This window comes from Serinus canaria, chromosome 25 (assembly GCF_022539315.1).
Source record: "Serinus canaria isolate serCan28SL12 chromosome 25, serCan2020, whole genome shotgun sequence".
NCBI lineage: Eukaryota > Metazoa > Chordata > Aves > Passeriformes > Fringillidae > Serinus > Serinus canaria.
The window spans coordinates 8,826,347-8,839,036 of record NC_066338.1 but is presented as its reverse complement, the minus strand read 5'-3'; the positions used below and the strand labels follow the sequence as shown (position 1 = coordinate 8,839,036).

Sequence of the window (12,690 nt, the reverse complement as noted above, 5' to 3'; positions counted from 1 at the left end):
GCTTGGGGGTCCCCCTTCTCCTTGGTGCCCGCTCTCCCCAGGCTGCCGGCAGTCCCAGCAATCCCAAAAGCTCCCCCCTCTTTGCTCTCCCCATTTTGGGATGCTGGGGTTGTTTGGGCTCCTGGGGTCCCTTATCCCCTCATTCTCTGCTCGGGGGTGCAGGGGCTCCAAGCAGTCCCCCCTGCCCATCTCCAAGGTCTTGAGGATCCTGCCAATGGCGGCGCTCCCCCCTCTCTGGGCTCCCCACTTTGGGCTCCTGGGGGACACAGGGCTCTGCTCCTCCAGGCTGCCTCTGCCGGCAGCCGCCACCGGCACCCCCGATGTCCCCCCAAGGGGCCTTTTCCACTCAGCCTTGCACTTCTTCATTCTCCAAACATCCCCCAAAAAAACCCATCTGGGGGCGATGGGCCACATGCTGGGGGTGACTGAAAACAACTGGGCTTATACTGGGATACACTGGGATCATGATGGAAGTAACTGGGATCGTACTGGCACTGAGTGCCACTACACTGAGGATGACTGGGAGTGGTTCTCAACAAATCGGATCATACTGGAAGGAACTGGGACTGACTGGGAACGTGCTGGAGGGAACTGGGTTACACTCACAGATACTGGGAACAAAAGTGAGGGCGAAAGAGAGAAACTGGAACCATGTGGAGCACAACTGCTTCATTCTGGCAGGGACTGGGAGCACACTGGGTCAGCTTTGGATCATACTGGGAGGGAATGGACTAATACTGGGAGTGTCTGAGAGTGACTGGGAACACACTCAGCACATCATCCCCCTATACTGGGCATAACTGGGAGCACGCTGGGAGCAAATGGCATCATACTGGGACTGACTGCGTTGATCCAGGAAGCAACTGGAACCATGCTGGAGGCAGCTGGGACCATACTGGGAGAGACTGGAAGCAACTGGGATTATACTGGGACCACATTGGGATGGAGGACTGGCATGTGACTGGGATCACACTGCGGTTGAAAGGGAGTGACTGGGATCACACTTTGGGCTACTGGGAGCAACTGAGAGAAGATGTGATCACACTGCAAGCAAACTGGAGGAACTGGGAAGGACTGGATGCATGCTGGAGGCAACTGGGATATTCTGGGCATGACAGGGGGATCATACTGGGTTAACTAACACCTTACTGGGGCCACTGGCAGTGTCTGGAAATGGCTACAGACATGCTGGGGGTACTGGGATGTACTGGGAGAGACAGAGAGTCAGTGGGATCACACTGGGGGCACTGGCATAAGACTGGGAGCTACAAGAATTCGATGGCAAGTGACTGGGCTCATGCTGGGAGTGGCTACCATCATACTGGGATTATACTGGGTGTGAATGGACCCTGACTGGGGGTTACTGGGAGCTCCTGGGCCCATGCTAGGAGACAACTGGGGACAGAGTTAGAGGAACTGGGAGCAACTGGAGTAATACTGGGGGCAAGGGAACCACAATGAGGTAGCTGGGAGTGCCTGGCAATGACTACAAGAATGTTCAGGGCAACTGGGATGTGCTGGGTGTGTCTGAAACCATATGGGTGGTGACTGGGACCAAACTGGGAGCGACTGGGATTTTGCTGGTGGAACTGGGAACACACTGGGGGAGAGTGGGAGTGACTGGGGCCCTGCTGGGAGAGACTGGGCTCATACTGGGAGTGCCGAGGAAACTGGAACCACATGGAGGGACCAACTGGGCTTAGAGTGGGAGCAGCCACTGCAGACCACAGGACGCCCCAAAAACACCTCCCGGGGACCCCCGAAGGGCCATCCGCGGCTCGGCTTTGGAGCCCTGCCAGCTCCAAACATCCCCCACAAAAAAACCCCAAACCCAGGCACTCCCCGGCAGATTTGGGCCGAGCTCCCCCTCCCCGGGCACCTGCGGGATGGGGGGCGATGGTCCAAAGGGTTGCAACGACTTCAGGATTCCCTCTCTCCTGCTCCAGCTGTTTCCTGCTGTCCCTCGGCCTCTTCCTCCCTCCCTCCTCCTCCTCCCCCATTCCCAAAGGCCGAACCCTGAGGGGAAAGGGGGCGAGGAAAGGGCGGGAACCGTGAGGGGAAAGGGGCCGGGCCAAGGGGACCCGCGGTTCTAAAAGGGCCCGGTTTGCTTTAAAATCACCCAAAAGGGCCTCAAATGCAGCTGAAATCCACCAGGTTTGGCCTAAAATCAGCCAAACAGGATTAAAATTATCCAAAGGGGTCTAAAATCCAACCAAAGGGGACCAAAATTTCCCAAACTTGTTTACACTTCCCTCAAATGGCCCAAAATCAATCCTTAATCTCCAAAATGGGCTTCAAATCCACCCTGAACGTACCTGCTTTGGCCTAAAATCACCCAAATGAGCCTAAAATCCATCCCGTCTTGACAGAAATCACCTACATTGATATAACATCACAAAAAATTCCAAAATACTCTCCAAAACCCACAAGAATCCCAAAAATTCCCAGTGGAACCCACCAAAATTTAAAAAAACTCTCAAAAATTTCAATAAATCCAACTCCAAGAAACCCCCCAAAACCCTCTTGAAATCCACCAAAATCCAAAACCCCCCAAATCCACAAAACACCCCAAAATCCTGTAATCCCCCCCACAACCCAATAATTCCCCCTAAACTGCCAATAAAATCTCCCAAAGCCTAAAAAAGCCACCCCCAAATCCCCAAAAACCCTCTCAAAACTCTCCCAAAATAACCACAAATCCCCCCAGAAACTCCCACACTCCTGGACTGGGGGGCACCAGCCGGTGGAACAGGAGCCACTTCAGGGGACCCTCTGAGCTTTTTGGGGAGGGGAGAACCATGGGAGACCCCCCAAAACTGGGGAGGGGGAACCTCCTCCTGAGGATGCTGTGCCCCCTCCCTCTGAGACCCCCAGACTCCGGTTCAGGATGGGCCTGGGACCCCTTGGGATGCTCAAATATCCCTCAGGACCACTCCAGGAACCCCAAACCCCCCACAGCCCCCCCAAGGTTGGCCCAGGACGACTCCGGACGCCCAAATGCTCTCCAGGACCCTCAGACCCCAGCTCTCCCCTAAATTCTGGGTCACCCCAGACCCCCCTGAGACCCCCCCCCCCCAAATCCATCAGACTGTCCCAAATCCCCCTCAGACCCCTCAATCCCCCCCAAACCCTAGGAAATCCCCTCAGACTCCCCAAATTCCCCGCAGATCCAACTCAGAACCCCCTAGATCCCCTCACAATCCCCCAAAATCCCCACAGACCCTCCCGATTCCCCTCAGATCCCCCTAAACCTTCCTGAGAAAGCTCCAGACCCTCTCAAGCTTCCCCAAGCTCCCGAAAGCAGGTTCAGACCCACCAAAGCCCCTCACACCCCCTCATTCCCCCCCAAACCCACCGCACACCCCCCTATTTCCCGTCAATGCCCCCAAAAATCCCCCATTTCTCCTCAAACCCGCCCCAAAGCCCCCCAGTTTCCCCCCAACCCCACCTCACCTCCTCCTCTGCCGCTCTCCACTGGCAATATCCCGCCGCGGCCGCGTGCGCGGGCTCCCAGCCAATAGCAGCGCGCACCGCCCCCCATCAACCAATGGCTGCGCTGCACGATCCCGAACCATTCAATCACAGCGCGGCTCCCCTCAGCAACGCCCGCCTTTTCCGCGCCGCTCCGGCCAATCAGAGGCGAGCCAGAAGCTGCGCCCCGTTCCCCGGCGGCGGCGGGACCCGCTGGGCTCGGCACAGGTTCGGGAGGGACCTGAGGGGGGATCGGGGGGGCGGGGGAGGGTCCTGGGGGTGGGTGGGTCTGGGGGGTTTTGGGGAGAGGTCTTGGGCAGATTGGGGGGGGTCTGGGGGAGCCTGAGTTGGGTTTGGGGAGGGATCTGGAAGGGTCCTGTCTGGGGTCTTGGGAAGGGTCTGGGGGGGTCTCAGGGGCATCCTGGTCTGGGCCCGATTGGGTCTGGGGGCTCTCAGGGGGTACTGGGCCAACCCTGGGGGGCTCTGGGGGGTTTGGGGTTCCTGGAAGGGTCCTGGGAGAGATTTGGGGGTCCCGGCGGGTCCCAGGCCCACCCTGAACCGGGGTGTGGGGGTTTCGGGGGGGGATGGGGCACAGCAGGGGTTCCCCCCGCGTTTTGGGGGGGTCTCCCATGGTGCCCCCTCCCCAAAAAGCTCCGAGGGCCCCCTCAAGTGGCTCCTGTTCCACCGGCCGGTGTCCCCTGATCCAGGACGGCCCCAGTGAGTCTGGGGGGGGTTTGGGGGGATTTTTTGGGGATTTTGGGAGGGTTTTTAGGGATCTGGTGGTGGCTTTTTTGGGCTTTTGGGGATTTTGTTGTTAGGGGGGATCTATTGGGATTTTTTCAGGGAATTTTTGTGTTTTGGGGGGGATTGGGGATTTGGGGGGCTTTGGATTTTGAGGGATTTTATTGGGTTTTGCAGTGGGGTTGGTTTTTGGGGGGTATTCATTGAAATTTTTGGGAGTATTTTTAAATTTTGGTGGGTTCCACTGGGATTTTGTGGGATTCTCTGTGTTTTTGGAGGATCCTATTATAATTTTGGGGGGTCTTTGGGGGTTTTTAGTGGAATTTTATGGGGCCTTGGGTGGTCTGTGGGTTGACACTGGGTGTGGGGAAGGGCTGAGAGGCACCAAAATCTCATTTAAACCCCCAAAAGACCCTATAAAACTCACGACATCCAAATTAAATCTCACAAAGTCGTATAAGAACAACCTAGAATCCAAATAAAAGCCCACACATTGTCTTGAAATCCCAACAACCCCCCCAAATATCCCACTTAAGCCCCACAGATCCCCGAAATATGTCCCCAAAACCACAAGAAGCCCCACAAAATCCCCCCAAAGACTCAAAGATATCCTGGCAACACCCAAAAAGCCCAACAAAATGCCCCCAAATCCCCCAAAATACCCCAAAACCCCCCAAAAAATTCTTAAAAAACCCAGACCTCCAAAGAATCCAAATAAATGCCTCCACAATTCCAATAAACCCACCCAAAATCCCCCAGAAATTCAAGAGAATCCCAAAAAATCTGCACAAAATCCCAGTCACCTCCCTCAAAATTATAAAAAAACCCCAAAAAAACCAAAACCCCCAAACACTCCCAGAGAAACAGCCCCCAAAGTGCCAATAAAACCCCCCAAAACCTAAAACCCCCAAAATTCCCCAACTCCCCCAACCCCAATAATTCTCTCCAAAAACCCCAATAACTCCCCCAAACTCCCAGCAGACTCCCCCAGCCCTCCCTGGTCCCTCCCAGGCCCGTCCGGGGCCGCGGCCAAAACTGCCCGGAGCGAAGGCGAGGGCCCGGAGCGAGCCCGGAGCCCATCCCGGGCTGGGCCTCAGGCTCGGCCCCTTGGGGGCATTTTGGGCCAGCCTGGGCAGGGTTAGGCTGGGCTCATGTTATAAATAAGAAGCTTGACCAGGCCAATATTCAAGCAGCAATCAGTTGATTAATATGATAAAGTATGAGCAACACAGCACTGGGTACAGTGGGGGAAGTTTTCCCTCCAGCTGCACACCGATAGTTGGGGCTTACAGGTATTTATAGGGGAACCCGTAAGCTTTCTCAGCAGTTTCTCTTCCCAATTTTTACTCATCAGCAGTTTCTATTCCCAATTTTTACGTCACAGTTCCATACACTATCATGATTTAGTTTTTCTCAGGATGCATCCTAGGTGGTGGTCTGGATAAAGAAGGAAGGAGTATTCCATCTGGTGAAGTCCAGCTTCCAGATGTGGGTCCACCTTTCGATTGCAAGGACTATAAATCTCATAACAGTGATGTCCAGCTTCCCTTGGTCGAGGCTATTAATCCTTGGGTTGATGTTCATCATCCTTTCTCACGCTGCTTTTCACTGTTTTGTTAAGGCATGAGATGAGCAGGTTTCATTTCAATATATTCTAAAGCTGTAGTTTCAAAAGATCCTTACTACAAGCAATATTCTAAAATTATACTTCAAAAGGTTATTATTGCAAAACTCTTTAAGGCTTAACTACAAGCAAAAAGTTCCTGTCAAAAAGCAACATCCTTAAAGCTTTAGTTCAAATGCTCCTAAATCAACTTAGGACTTATAAAGGTTAATTGCAAACAAAGGGTAGGTTCAAAGGCCTTCTTCCATGCTTTACTTTTCTCAGTTATTATTAGAATTGTTCTTTATAACTGTCCCATGGTCGGCCTCCACCCATATCACAATCACAAATACACACATTGCCTGTCTGTGCCTGACACAAAACACAGCTTTGTATTTCACAGTCCCCCCTCTGCTTGTGAAATAATTTCCATTTATCTTACTAATTCATGTCTGGGCTGCAAATCTGGCCAAAACTTAAAAAACTCTTCCTTTTTTGTGTTCTTTCTTTAATTTCATTAATTTGGATATCTTAGCTGGTTTCTCAAATTGGCCAACTCCTCCTGTAGCCAATTCCGGGTCTATCACAGCAACCTGCATGCTTTGAATAACTGAGTGGATTAGTTGGATAAAACATGGAATAAGGCAAGGTAGAAACAATAACCCAGCTAATGAACACAGTATCATGAACCTATTTTCTTCCAGCAAGTTCCCCCTCCAAGCCTCAAGCTCACCAGGGATTGGTAAGGGTTAGCTCCAGGACTTTTATGCCAGCACAACTTTATCTGGTCATCCCATTCACAATTGTTCTCCTTTATTAGGCTCCAGTATCCAGCAGGAGGTGTTGGCTGCCAAGTTCTGGTATTATTATTTGAATTTAGTGCTAAAGTAGACATACACGGAGTATACCCTACCACTTCAGTATATTTCTTTCCTTCCCTGCTGATGCAAACTGCCCCAATTTTTGGATGATTTAAAATCCACCCCTCAGGCCATTTCAATGTCTTGGAAATTTGAGCATGGTTCCATTTTAGAAATTGCTCTGGAGCTAGACTCTCATCCCTCCATGGCCAATTTTCAGCTGATTTTAATCTCCCACAAATCCAACAGCTGGATAACTCTAATTCTGTGGCAATTTCTTGCATTAGATCTACAAAAATGTTCCTGTTTGAAGTCAGAAAACCCCATCACTATACTGCTGTTCTAGCTGTTTGTATTGTTCACTTAATTCATTTAGCTTTTCTTGTTCTACTCTTTTCTTTTTTGCTTCTGATTCTTGCTTCTGTAGGTTTTGAGTCATTTGTTTCATTCTGCTCTCTGGGTCCACTCCTTCTCTATTCTTTGCTAAACAAAAAAATTTTGAGTATTGCAAACAAATTAGTTCATCATTATCCTTGAGAAGGTTGGTTAACACGGGCCCATCACTGGGAGAAACTTTATGACCATATTTTAAATTTTCTCCAACCCAGTATAATTTGCCACCCATAGTGCACCCCTTTAATTGGCTGTGGTCATAGCACACTTCACTAACATGGGAATGTGCCAGAAATACTGATTCCATTCTCCTCCCAATCCAGACAGTGTGATTGCATTTGTCTCAGACAGCAGGAGCAATAGGCTCTGATCCTGCAGCTCGCTCGTGGATTATGTGGAGCTCAGGAGTGAGGCTGTTAAGGCCCATTGCTTGGGATGCAATGATCAATACAGTGAAAATAATCCTCAGGGGGTTCAACTCTCCACCTCTCTCAAGGCCCCTTGGTTTGCATCCAAGGGCCGAGATGTAGATCTTCTCGGTAGCAGAGTTTGTACCTTGGGATTTAGCCACTGATATCTTTTGTTGCATTTTTAGCCACTGATATCTTTTGTTGCATTTTTGCCTTTTGCCTCATGTGCCTTCGGTTGTCTATCATGGATGTGACCCAATTCTTTTTAATTTAGGCTGGTTGGCCCCTGAGTTCTGGGGATGTGCGACTACAAAAGGTTTGTATATGTGCCTCCCTTTCTTCCAGTGATGCTTAGCTTCCTGCCACTCTTTTGCTTTAATTGGATATTTTTCAGGTATCCAATTGCCTTTGTCACACTATTTTTTCTAACTTGGCCTCTGGTACTTCCTGCAAATCAATTCCTGCTCATGTTCCGTGTACCCAAGTTTCCCACCAATCTTTATCACCTATTTTAATATGTCCTTTCCTTACTGCAGCCCACAATGTTTTATCAGTTTCTTTTTCTATTTCTTTTATACAATTACAGCAGAGAGCACTAGGGATCTGTCCCCTTGGTAGGTTTGTATACCACAATTCTTGACACTCTATACACTTAAAACAACCCCATGGATAACACTTACAGTTTGGAGTAGTACATTCTACCTCTCGTGAGTAAAACTGGTTTTGCAGCTTAAGGTAGGAGCCTTTTAATGACATACATCAGTCCCTCTTTAACTTTACTTTCAGTTCTCTGGGGGTAGATGCAATTCTCCACTGGGATTCAGCGGGGTCTCTGTCAGTGGTTCCGCTGCTCCTTTGACCCGCGACGCGCGGGTCCAGCCTTTTCCGCAGTTCAGACAGCTGTGTCGGTGGGCAGCAGAGTTCAGGATGGACCTTCCCACCCAGGGGACAAACTTTCTTCCTTCCAGCTTTTAATTAGCACTCACTCACCCAGTTTTATTCGATGTATGCTAAAGCCAAGGGGGGCTGATTGAGCAATTGCCCCTTTTCCCCTTAGTTCTAGGACATGTTGTCCCGTCTTCTGGAAGTATTTTTGAATAGTCATACCTGCTACGACTACTGATGGTTGGGGTACTTCCTGGGAATAGGGCATTCCATAAAGCATCTCATATGCAGAAAGCCCTGTATCTGCATTTGAAAGTGTTCTTGTAGTAAGTAATGCTAGAGGTAAACATTTTTACCAGGGCATTTGGGTCTCAATCATCAATTTTCTTAATTGCTGTTTTATAGTTTGGTTCATTCTTTCCACCCTCCCAGAGCTCTGGGGGTGCCAAGGGGTATGATATTCCCTGGAAATACCCATGGCTTGTGTTACTCCTTTTATAATACTGGAAGTAAAGTGGGAGCCCTGATCAGAATCTATGGCCCTAATAACCCCAAATCAGGGAATAATTTGTCCCAGCAATATTTTAATTACAAACTTTGCAGTGGCTCTGGCAGCCAGGTAGGCCTCTACCCAATGAGTCAGTTGATCTACTAATAGTAACAAGTATTTCCATCTGCCCACCTTTGGAAATTCAGTGTAATCCACCTGAACCCTCTCAAATGGTCGGTAGGCTTTTCCTACCACTGTTTGAAGCTTGTCTCATCACCTTTTTGTTAACTTTTTGACAAGTCAAACACCCCTGTGTTATTTGTTTTGCTATCTCAAAAATTCCAATACATCCATAATATTTTAATAAATGATCACACAAGGCTTTTGTTCCCCAATGAGTACGTTGGTGTAACTGGCTTAGAGTCCTTCGAGCGTAAGCCTTAGGTAAAATCTCTCTTCTATTTGGGAGGACCCATTTTCCCAGCTCTTTCTTAGCTTCTTTTTTTTATAGCTTCCTCCTCTTGAATACTATGGCTTTTTGGCAGTTCCTCTTGAATTTCCTCTATAGTGTTCAGCTGGATAATCTCTTTTAATTTAAAAACTGCTTTCTTTGCAGCTTGACCAGCTGTGTTGTTTCCTCTTACTAAGTAGCTTGACCCTTGTTGGTGACCTTTTACATGTACCACTAGCTATTCTCTTAGGTCCTTTCAGGGCTTCAAGCACTCTAATTATTAACTCCTGATGGATCAGTTTCTTCCCTTAAATGTTTATCAAACCTCTTTCCATCCAAATTTTTCCAAATGTGTGTACAATTACAAAAGCATATTTTGAGTCTGTATAAATAGTCCCCACCTTATCTTTTAAAAGTTCTAAAGCTCGGTATAAAGAATAATTCACAAGCTTGAGCCGACCAGCTGGAACTTATTTTTCCTCTTTCTATTACAGACATGTTTTCCCCTTCTACAATAGCATGTCCTGAATTTCGTTTCCCTTCTATCATCCTTGACGAGCCATCGATAAAATATTTTTCCCACTAGATAACTCTGTCTCACTTTAATCTGGTCTCACTTTTGTTTGTAATTCAATTAATTCTGCACAGTTATGAGTGAGCTCTTCAGTTCCCCATAGAGAAATTGAGCTGTTTTCTGGCTGATTTTGCATCCCTTTGGTAATCTTTGCACTGTTGATCTTTCAGCACACTTATCTACTAAAAATGTAACTTCTTCACCTTGGGGACCTATTTTTAATTTTAGTAAGGGCTCCTGTGATGTTCTGGTCCCTCATAAATAGAGCCCCTGACACCTCTTATCCTCTACAAACAGTTCTTGATCTGCCTCTTGCAGACCTTTTAACATGTCCTTCCATACCACTGTGAAAGCAGGTAGATCTTTTCAAACCCTCACCTGTTATTTTTCTGGTAGTTTCAGCATTCCCTAAAGATGCATCACCCTTCTGAACCTCTTTTACTGCAGCCACAAAAATCCTACCTTGAACTTTCACCTTCATCTCTTCGCACATAAACATTCTGCACTTCCCTAACAATTCTTGCAAACCTCTATCCTGCCATCCAACTTTTCAAGTTTCCTTCTGATATCCTCCCATGATTTTGCCACAAACTGAGTTTTGATTAACGCTTCCCCCACAGCTGTATCAGGATCCAATCCTGAATACATTTGTATGCTCCTCCTTATTCTTTATCACTTTCTCTTTGCTTTTTCCTCTCCTGGTTTCCCATTTATTCCACAATTTTAACATTACCCCAAGGGGGCTGTCCTGGGGTATATCTGGCAAAATGCTCCCTCTTTTTCCGGTACCATCAGTATCTATTTTCCTGCTGGTTTATACCAGCTCCTGGGTTTTTGCTTTGGCATTTACCCATTTTATCCTAGCAGGTGTTTCCTCACTCACCCTGACCACACTTCTTCAGACCTTGGTCCCTTCTTGTCAAGGATTTCTCTAATAAAAAGTCCCTTCTACCAGTACTGCCTCCCGCCTCCGATTTTCTAAGAAAAAATCCCCTTAACTATTATTTCATCTCACCCCCAACCTTTTATACACAAGAAATCCTCCTTCACTCACTTCCTTCCTTCACCTGCCCCTCCCCTCGCGGGGAGACAAAACCGAGGTGAGAACTCCATCGCTCCATGACTGGGTCACGTCTCACACACACACCACTCACACTCTCACACACCTACACCCGTTCTTATCCCCCCTAACCAAGCCATACTTACAGCCTCCTTTTCTTGCCTGGGCCTTCGTGCACGAGTTATTGCAGGTGAATTTACTGCAGTGTAGTCTGGGAGCTCAAAATTCTTTGCTCATAATTTACCTTAACGATTTCCTCTACCCTGAAAGATTCCCCAGTCACTCAGGTCCACCTGAGGCAGAAGCCTCCAAGGTGGGGTACCTCCCTGAGATCAGGAGTCTCCCTCAATGGATTTGGGAATTCCCGGCCAAGGCACCAAAATCTGTTATAAATGAGAAGCTTGAGTATGCCAATATTCAAGCAGCAATGAATTTATTAATTAAAATGGTAAATTATGAGCAACACAGCGCCGGGTACAGTGGGGGCAGTTTCCCTCCAACTGCACACTGATAGTTGGGGCTTACAGGTATTTATAGGGGTACTCATAAGCTCTCTCAGCAGTTTCTTTTTTCCAATTTTTTACATCACAATTCTATACACTATTGTGATTTAGTTTTTCTCAGGATGAGTCCCAAAATGGAGAATCCCCAGATGGAGAAGGTGATTTCCAAAAGAATAAAGACGAATCCCATCTGGTGGAGTCCAGCTCCCCAGATGTGGGTCCACCTTTTTGATTACAATGACTTTAAATCTCATAGCAGTGATGTCCAGCTTCCCTTGGTTGAAATTATAAGTCCTTGAGATGATGTTCATCTTCCTTTCTCAAGCTGTTTTTCTCTGTTTTGTTAAGGCGTGAGATAAGCATATTTCCTTTATATTTATATTCCAAAGCTATGGTTTCAAGGATACAAGTAATATTCTAAAATTATACTTCAAAAGGGTTAATATTGCAGCACTCCTTAAGGCCTGACTACAAGCAAAAAGCAACATCCTTAACGCTTTAATTCAAATGCTCCTAAATCAACCAAGGTTAATTGCAAACAAAAGATAGGTTCAAAGGCCTTCTTCCATGCTTTACTTTCCTGTTATTATTAGAATTCGCATCCATCCCAATGTCGGACTCCACACATATCCCAATCACAAATACACACATTGCCTGTCTGACCCTGACACAAAACACAGCTTTGTATTTCACAGGCACTCACAGCCCTTGGTGTGCCCAGGCCCTTCCTGCAGTCCCCCAGTGCACCCACAGTGTCATGGCCCTACCTGACAGCCTGACCTGCACCCTGCAGAGCCCTGGCTCGGGAGAGTGGGCTACTGTGGGCAGGAGCCATTGGCCAGATGGACACAGCCAGGGACTTGTGGGCAGTGGCTCCATGTGCAGCATCAGACTGGGCATGGGGGGTGTCTCTCTCAGGGCTCTGCCTTGGCCCTGGGGCTCTTTTGTGGCTTCCCCAATGACACAGGCAGTGGATCCATCTCCCCCTCAGCATGTTTGCAGAGGATGGAGGACCTGAGTGGGGCAGGGGCACCATGGCAGAATTTGGGCATGCACAGGAACCCGAATGAGTTCGAGAAGTGGGAGACAACCTCATCTGACAAGCTGATGAGGTCCCACAAGGCCAAGTGCCAGGTGCTGCACCTGGCTTGGGGCAGACCCTGAATCCTGGATTCATCCAGGCCAGAAGAGACCTTCAGATTTGTCCATTTGCTGCCTCCCTGGCTGCTCCCAGCACCTCCAGCAGCAG

At 48.4% G+C, this 12,690-nt stretch overlaps 2 protein-coding genes and 1 pseudogene across 2 annotated transcripts in view; 2 read left to right on the top strand and 1 right to left on the bottom strand.

Moving 5' to 3' along the window:
- LOC108963803 (zinc finger protein 271-like) overlaps positions 1-2,839 on the bottom strand; it is a 30,602-nt pseudogene extending 27,763 nt beyond the window's left edge.
- Positions 2,840-3,599: 760 nt separating this feature from the next.
- Positions 3,600-12,690, top strand: part of LOC103824723 (zinc finger protein 420-like) — a 210,159-nt gene continuing 201,068 nt past the window's right edge. The window contains exons 1-2 of the mRNA XM_050984017.1: positions 3,600-3,699; positions 4,123-4,188. The gene's annotated coding sequence lies outside the window, so the exon portion shown is untranslated. The remainder of the gene's footprint in view (positions 3,700-4,122; positions 4,189-12,690) is intronic.
- LOC115485538 (zinc finger protein 436-like) overlaps positions 3,647-12,690 on the top strand; it is a 24,795-nt gene continuing 15,751 nt past the window's right edge. Inside the window, exon 1 of the mRNA XM_050984185.1 lies at positions 3,647-3,699. The gene's annotated coding sequence lies outside the window, so the exon portion shown is untranslated. The remainder of the gene's footprint in view (positions 3,700-12,690) is intronic.